The sequence below is a fragment of the Suricata suricatta genome, chromosome 11 (genome assembly GCF_006229205.1).
Source record: "Suricata suricatta isolate VVHF042 chromosome 11, meerkat_22Aug2017_6uvM2_HiC, whole genome shotgun sequence".
NCBI classification, from domain to species: Eukaryota; Metazoa; Chordata; class Mammalia; order Carnivora; family Herpestidae; genus Suricata; species Suricata suricatta.
The window spans coordinates 10,945,693-10,954,293 of NC_043710.1; the positions used below are offsets into that span (position 1 = coordinate 10,945,693).

The following is an 8,601-nucleotide window of genomic DNA, read 5'->3' on the forward strand; positions in this document are numbered from 1 at the left end:
CGAGGAAATAGAGGGATAGGCAGGATTTTTAACCTTGTCCAGTTTTCTTAATGTGAAGTGGAACATCAAGCTTTAGATCTTTGTGATCTGTTTGAAAAGGGAACAAGATGTATAACACTGACTGCTCATTTGCCAGATTGCTCATACTAGAACTAACTGATAGAAAACAGATGTCATTACAATTACATATTATCCTTGGAGATTCATTGGGTTGTTACTACAGTTATTCTGATAGTCACATAATTGTTCTCTTTAATTAAAGATATAAGTAAAGAGGTATTTGAAACCTTTGCCAAATTTTTCATGAGTTTATAGATGGACAGGATTGAGAGGAGGGGAGTCATTGACTCTCTGGGAGAGAATGTGAGGGCTTCCCCCATACCAAGGAGGTAGTGCAGTGTCCTCCGTCTCCCCCACCGTGCAAGCATAAGTATGTTCCTTGAAGCATCGTTCTTTAGGAATGTGTAAGATGTATGAGAAGTCTTCCTAAGGAAGCATGAGGGCTTCAGTAGGAGGAGCACCTCATAGTCATTATGCTATACACTAGATTTCCATGTTTACTTCTCTCTTAGTTGCAAGGTGGTATCATTTCAAAAAAACATCTCTCCAATTCCCTTGCCCCCAGGTCCCTGGTAAGCACCAATTCCCTTGCCCCCAGGTCCCTGGTAAGCACCAGTGTACTCTCTGTTTCCTTGGGGTTGGCTTTTCGATTCTGCATATTAGTGATATAATGCCGTCTTTGTCTTTTCTCTGTCTGGCTCATCTCACTTGGCAGAATGCTCTCAGGATCCATCAATGTTGTCGAATGGCAGGATTTCCTTCACTGTCCTAGTGGAGTGTTATTTCACTGTGCTGTGTGTCAACACCGTGATTCCTTTATCATTCTTTATCATTGCCATATGTTGGCTTTTACAAAGAATGCTGCATTAAACAGAAGAGTACAGATTATCCTTTTTGGTATCCTGTCTTTATTTCTGTTGGATGTATACCCAAAATTAGGGTTGCTAGATCATATGGTAGTTCTCTTATTTTTTGACGAATATTCATACTGTTTTTTTTTACAACATACTGTTTTTAATATGGATAAACCAAGTTACCTTTTCACCAGTAGTGTACAAGTGTTCCTTTTTCAGCAAATCCTCACCATGAGTAGTTTTTTTTAAAAAAATATTAAACGATTATTTATTTTTTAGAGAGAGAGTGAGAGAGAGAGAAAGAGAGAGAGAGAGAGAGAGAGAGAGAGAGAGAGAGAGAGAGAGAGAATGTCAGTGGGGGAGGGGCATAGAGAGAGGGAGATACAGAATCCAAAGCAGTCTCCAGGCTCCAAGCTGTGAGCATAGAGATTGACACAGGGCTCAAACCCATAAGTCGTGAGATCCTGACCTGAGCCGAAGTCGGATGCTTATCTTACTGATCCACCCAGGCGTCCCTCACCACAGCTTGTTAACTCTTGTCTGATGATAGCTATTTTAGTAGGGGTACATTGATATCATTGTGCTTTAGATTTGTATTCCCCTGGTGATTAGTGATGTGGGGTACTTTTTCATGTACCTGTTGGCCATTTGAATGTCTTCTAGGAAAAAAATCTATTCAGTTCCTTTGCCATTTTTAAATTGTTTTTGTTTTGTTTAGTTTTGTTTTGCTGTGCAGAGGCTTTTTAATTTGATATAGCTCCACTTGTTGATTTTTGCTTTTGTTTCCTGACTTTGGGTATGAGATCTAAAATAACATTTTCAAGGAGAATGTCAAAGAGCTTGTTCTCTCTACCTTTTCTTCTTGAAGGTTTATGGTTTCAAGTCTTATTTCCTGTCTTTAACCCATTAGGGAAAATTCTTGTGAATGGTAAAAGGTAGTGGTCCAATTTCATTATTATACATAAGATGATCCACTTTTTCCAAAACCAATTGTTAAAGAGACTTTCTTTCCCCACTGAGTATTCTCAGCTCCCTTGTCAAATAGTAGTTGATGTATAGATTGGAGTTTCTATCTGGATTCTATTTTATTCTTTTGGCCTACGTGTCTATTTTTATGCCAGACTCATACTGTTTTGTTTAGTATTGCTTTGTAGTATAGTTTTGAATTGGGAGTGTGATGCCTCCACTTTTGTTCTTTCTCAAGATTACTTTGGCTTGGGTGTTTTGAAATTTCATGCAAATTTTAGGATTTTTCATATTTTGGTGAAAAATGTCATTGGAATTTTGGTATAGATTTTTTTCCGTCTATAGATGGCTTTGGGTTATATGGGCATATTGATTCATGAACATGGGGTAGTGTTCCATTTTTTCATGTGTTCTTTAATTTCATTTTGTAGTTTCAATAGTATAGATCTTCTCCTTCCTTGGTTAAGTTTATCCTTACTGTATGTTATTGTGTGTTTTTTTTTTGTTACTGTGAATGGTATAATTTTTTTTTTTTTACTTCTTTTTCAGGTGTTTCGTTGTCAGTGTGTGGACATACAACTGGTTTCTGTATGTTAATTCTATGTACTTCAACTTGACTGAATGTGTTGTTTACTTCCAATCGATTTTTAGTTGAGTCTTCAGGACTCTCCAGATATAAGACTGTATCACCTGCAATAACGACAGCTTTGTTTCTTCCTTTCTGACTTATATCCCTTTTATTCCTGTCTTTTGGCTAATTGTACTAGCTAGGTGTTCCAGTACTATGTTGAGTAATTAATACCAATCATTCTCAAACTCCTCCAAAAAGTACAAGTTGAAGGAACACTTTTTTTTGGTAATATAATTTATTGTAACATTTCTAACATATTGTGTGGACAGTGTGCCCTGGTTTGGGGGGTAGATTCCTGTGATTCATTGCTTACATACAACGCCCAGTGCTTATCCTAAGTGCTCTCCTCAATGTCTATCACCAATTTTCCCCTCTCCATGTCTCCCATCAAACCTGTTTGTTCTTTGTATTTAAGAATCTCTTATGCATTGCCTCCCTTCCTATTTGTACCTATTTTTCCCCTTCCCCCATGGTCTTCTGTTAAGTTTCTCAAGTTCCACATATGAGTGAAAACATCTGATATCTGTCCTTCTCTGACTTATTTCACTTAGCATAATACCTTCCTGTTCCATCCACATTGCTGCAAATGGCATGGTTTCATTCTGTCTCATTGGCAAGTAGTATTCCATTGTATATATAAACCACGTTTTCTTGATCCATCCATCACTTTTTAGACATTTAGGCTCTTTCCATAATTTGGCTATTGTTGAAAGTGCTGCTGTAAATATTGGGGTAGATGTGCTCCTATGAATCAGCATTCCTGTATCCTTTGGATACATTCCTAGTAGTGCTATTGCTGGGTCATAGGGGAGTTCTATTTTAATTTTTTGAGGAACCTCCATACTATTATCCAGAATGGCTACACCAGTTTGCATTTCTACCAACAATGCAAGAGGGTTCTTGTTTCTCCATATCCTGGCCAGGATGTGTTGTTTCCTGAGTTGTGAATTTTAGCCACTCTGACCAGAGTGAGGTGGTATCTTGCGTGGGACCAGCCCACACACCCCAGTCGAAAGGTCCCTGAGTAGGAGGTTGGTGTCAGCGCAATATTTATAAGAAGACAGACAACTTGAATGGTGGTAAAGCCACAAAACACAGGAATTAGTTCTTCTGGCCAATGGAGGAGAAAACAAAAGTGGGATGATGTTCTTTGCACACTTTCCAAAGAAATATATGTGGGGTTGAGACCCCAAATTCCCATGAAAAAACAGAGGACTTCAACCCCTTTCTCTAAATGTTCTTGTCAGTCAGAGTCATGACAAAAATTACATATAGATGAACAGACACACAGAAATAGACACAAGCATTTAGACCAACGTCAGAAAGACAATAAGGCTGTTTTTTCTTAACTCAAAAGAGATCTCACTGCTGCCACCAGCAGGGTTCTTTAGGACCTGAATTTCACCCTTTGTGCTGTGGGACTTGACCCGCAGGGTACTTAACCTGCGGGGGACTTGACCCGCGGTCTCTCCTTCCTGTGGGTCCAAGACGTCTCTTGGATCCCACGGCCTCGAGCTTTTGTGGCAATCCGCCTGGCTCCTTTGAGGCCCCCAGGGACCAGCACCAAACAGATCAGACAAACAAAAAAGATTTAAACATAGAAGAACAAGAAAATGAGTGCACTTACCTGCTGGCAATCAAGCCCAGCATGTCAGGGTCCCAGGGCTTCTGGGGAGGAGGATGTTCCCGGCCAACACACCAAATGTTATGCCCAGATCACAATATCATCCACCCAAAACCAGAGACTGCCAGGGAGACCGAGTCACGCATGCAAAATCAAAGGGCGGTTTTATTACAGCTTAGGCTCGCTGGACCTAACTTCGGGCTCACAGACTTCACCTGCGCAGTGGATCCGTGCTGAGGGCCTCGTACAGAGGAGAAGCAGGGTTTTTATGGGCTTGGGAAGGGGAAGTTACAAGAGGGAGTTACAAGAGATTGTGACATAGGTACAGCAATCCAATCACGGTCAGATGATGGTTTTGACAACAGTTTCAACCATACATATGATTTAGAACATTGTTATTTTTGGCGGGTTCCAATCACAATATTTGAGGTATCTTTGAAAGTAACCAATTACAGAGTGAGCCCAGGCAGAGTGTGTTCTGAGAAGGGGAAGTCGTCCTGATTGGTTGCCCTTCATGTATATGAGGAATGCTGGCCTAGTCAATCAGGAGTTGTCCACCATGTCCCTTTATGCAAATTTTTGGTTTTCAAAGTGGACCAACCAGAGGTAGGATTATCTTTATGAATATGCAATTTTTGGCATCCAGAGTGAACCAATCAGAGGCGAGACTGTGTTCTGTGTTCTCTGAGGCTTCCTGAAGCCTGTCATGGAGTCTGTCTCTCAAAGAATTTTTCTTTTCTTCAAGGCCTTTTAGCAGTTACGTATGGGCAAGACGTTTATCATCCAAGTAGTTAATTTTAGACAGAGGACTATGTTTGCCCCCAACAGCAGGCAACGAGCTGGGAACAGAAATAATGTAAGGGAAAGCTGGTGTCACTAACTGACCCAAGTTGATTCAAAACTTAAAGGTATATGCCTTTTTTACAAAGCAACGAGAAAATCATAGACACGATAAACAGAAGCCATATGTGCAGCCCAGGAGGCCAAATGTTGTTTCACAGTCTTTCGACTTGTTCCACAACTTCCCAAATAGTTCTCCTGTGCCCCAGAGGCATAGCCATCAACGGTCACTTATATAGATTCTCCTGTGCCCCAGAGGCAGTGCCTTCAATCGTCACTCTGTGGGAGGTTTTTTGGTCTACTGGGCCCCAACAGTATCTCAGTGTGGTTTTGATTTGTATTTCCTTGGTGATGAGTGATGCTGAGCATCGTTTCATGTGTCTTTGGCCATCTGGATGTCTTCTATGGAAAAGTGTCTATTAATGTCTTCTGCCTATTTCTTCACTGGGTTATATGCTTTCCAGGTGTTGAGTTTGGTAAGTTCTTTGTAGATTTTGGATACTAATCCCTTTTCCAACATGTCATTTGCAAATATCTATTCCCATTCTGTTGGGTGCCTTTCAGTTTTGTTGATTGTTTCCTTTCCTGTGCAGAGACGTTATATCTTAATGAAGTTACAGTAGTTCATTTTTGCTTTTAGTTCCCTTGCCTTTGGAGACATGTTGAGTAAGAAACTGCTGTGGGTGATGTCAAAGAGGCTTTCTTCTCTAGGGTTTTGATGGTTTCCTATCTCACATTTAGGTTTTTCACCCACTTTGAGGGTTTTTTTTGTGTACGGTGTAAGACAGTGGTCTAGTTTCATTTTTCTGCATGTCGCTCTCCAGTTCTCCCAGCACCATATGCTAAAGAGACTGGTTTTTTTTTTTATTCCCCATTGGATACTCTCTTCTGCTTTGTCAAAGATTAGGTGGCCATACATTTTTGGGTCCAATTCTGGGTTCTCTATTCTTTTCCAGTGGTCTGTATGTCTCTTTTTGTGCCAATAGCATTACTTTGTCTTTTTAGGGTCTTTTCTAGTACCGTACAAATTTTTGGAGTGTTTGGTCTAGCTTTGAGAAAAATGCTGGTGCAGTTTTCATTGGGATTACATTGAATGTGTAGATTGTATTGAGTAGTATTGACATTTTAACAATATTTATTCTTCCAGGCCAATGGCATGGAATGTTTTTCTATTTCTTTGTGTCTTCAATTTCCTTCATAAATTTTCTGTACTTTTCAATATATAGATATTTTACATCTTTGGTTCGGTGTATTCCTAGTTATTTAATGGTTTTTCATGCAGTTGTAAATGGGATTGATACCTTTATTTCTCTTTCTGTTGCTTCATTAATGGTGCATAGAAATGAAGCTGATTTCTGCACATGGATTTTTGTATCCTGCAACTTTGCTGAATCCATATTTCAGTTATCATAGCTTTTTGGTGGATTTTTTTTTTGTTTTCTGTGTAGAGTATCATGTCGTCTGCAAAAGTGAAAGTTTGACTTCTTTGTCTATTTAATGCGTTTTATTTCATTTGTTGTCTGATGGCTAATGCTAGGCCTTCCAACACTATGTTTGACAGTAGTGGTGATAGTGGACATCCCTGCTGTGTTCCCGATCTCAGGGGGATAGCTCTCAGATTTTCACTCTTGAGGATAATATTAGTGGTAGGCTTTTCATATATGGCTTTTCTGATGTTTGCGTTTGAAGAAACACTTCTAAACTCATTAAAAATTCATTAACGTTTTTATTTATTATTGAGAGACAGATTGTAAGCATGGGAGGGACAGAGAGATGGTGAGATACGGAATCCGAAGGAGGCTACAGGCTCTGGCCTTTGGCACAGAGCCCAATAAAGGGCTTGGACTCAGAAACCACGATATCACTATCTGAGCCATAGTTGGACATTTAACCTACTGAGCCACCCAAATGCCCCCTAAACTCATTTATTAAGGGAAGTACTACACTATTACCAAAAAAATACAAGGACATAAAAAGAAAAGAAAAGAAAATTGCAGCCCAGAATGCCTGGTTAATGTAGATGCAAAATCCTCAAGAAACTATTAAACACTGAATTAAGAATACATAAAAAGGATCATATACCATAATCAAATGGGATTTATTTCAGTAATGTGGGGAGAATTCAGTACCCAAAAATCAATCAATGTCATATAACAGAGTAATGAAATGAAGAGTAAAAATATGAAGATGAAGAACAAGCTTTTGAAGAAATTCTACATCCAGACATGATTAAAAGAAAAACTGTCAACAAACTTGATATTAACTGAATGTACCTGAACATAAAAAGTCCATGTAAGATTATCCCACAGCTAGCATAGTCAGTGGTGAAAAGCTCAAAGCTTTTATGTCTAAATCAAGAATAGGACAAGGATGCACCCTTTTGCCACTTTTATTCTACGTAGTACTGGAAAATTGTAGCCAGAGTGATATTGCAAGAAAAAAGAAATATTTATTTTTGAAAGAGAGAGACAGAGTGTGAGCATGGGAAGGGCAGGGAGAGAGAGAGAGAGAGAGAGAGAGAGAGAGAGAGAGAGAGAGAGAGAGAGGCACAGAATCTGAAGCAGGCTACAGGCTCTGAGATGTCAACAAAGATCTTGATGTGGGGCTTGAACCCATGAACCATTAGATCATGACCTGAGCCAAAGTCAGACACTTAAGCCAACTTAGCCACCCAGGCACCTTAAATCTATCTTTATAGACAAAATAATTATATATACATAAAACCCTAAAGACTTTACCAAAACACTGTTAGAACTAATAACAAACTTAGTAAAGTTATAGGATAAAAGTTAATACCAAAACCTGTATTTTTCAGTATTTCCTAACTGTTTATTTATTTTGAGAGAGAGAGACACCACATGCATGCATGCAAGGAGGGGAGGGGCAGAAAGAAAGAGGGAGAGAGAGAAACCCAAGCAGGCTCTGCATTTTCAGCACAGAGCCCAATGGAGGGCTCCATCCCATGAACTGTGAGATCCTGACCAGAACTGAAATCAAGAGTTGAACACTTCACCAACTGAACCATCCACTGGCCCTCAACCTGTGACATTTTAGTACACAAATAATGAGCTAGCTGGAGGAGAAATTAAGAAAGCAATCTCAGGGTGCCTGGGTGGCTCAGAATGTTGAACATTGTCTTCGGCTCAGGTCATGATCTCTCAATTTGTGAGTTTGTGCAGGGGACCAGCCCACGCACCAGAGTCCAAGGGTCTCTGAGTAGGGGGTTGGTGTCGGCGAAATATCTATAAGAAAGAACACAGACAACATAAATGGTGGAAGAGACCACACTTTACTGTGAAACTTGGTGTCTTATATACCATAGGTGATTACATCATTTTTCTAATGATTACATTGTTTGTTACTTCCAGAAAAATTATTATTTCCATGGTAGCAAAAACAGAAAATCAAAACAGAAACGAGGCACAGTACAGAAGATCAAAAAACATAATTCATCACTCAAAATACATCAGCAGGGGTTTGTTTTAAGTACATAGTGATATTATTAACTGAAGCTTATGACAAGGCTATTTTTTCTTAAAGGCTTAAACAATAGTCTGTGAGTAAGGTGCCCGTAACTAGGGAGGAAGTTTCAATCAGAAAATCTGCCCAGTTACTGAAACCATGAT

The 8,601-nt window shown here is 39.5% G+C and overlaps 1 protein-coding gene across 1 annotated transcript in view; it reads left to right on the forward strand.

Moving 5' to 3' along the window:
* Window positions 1-8,601, forward strand: part of LOC115272198 (olfactory receptor 5AN1-like) — an 18,724-nt gene that overhangs the window by 970 nt on the left and 9,153 nt on the right. The gene's annotated exons all lie outside the window — the stretch shown is intronic.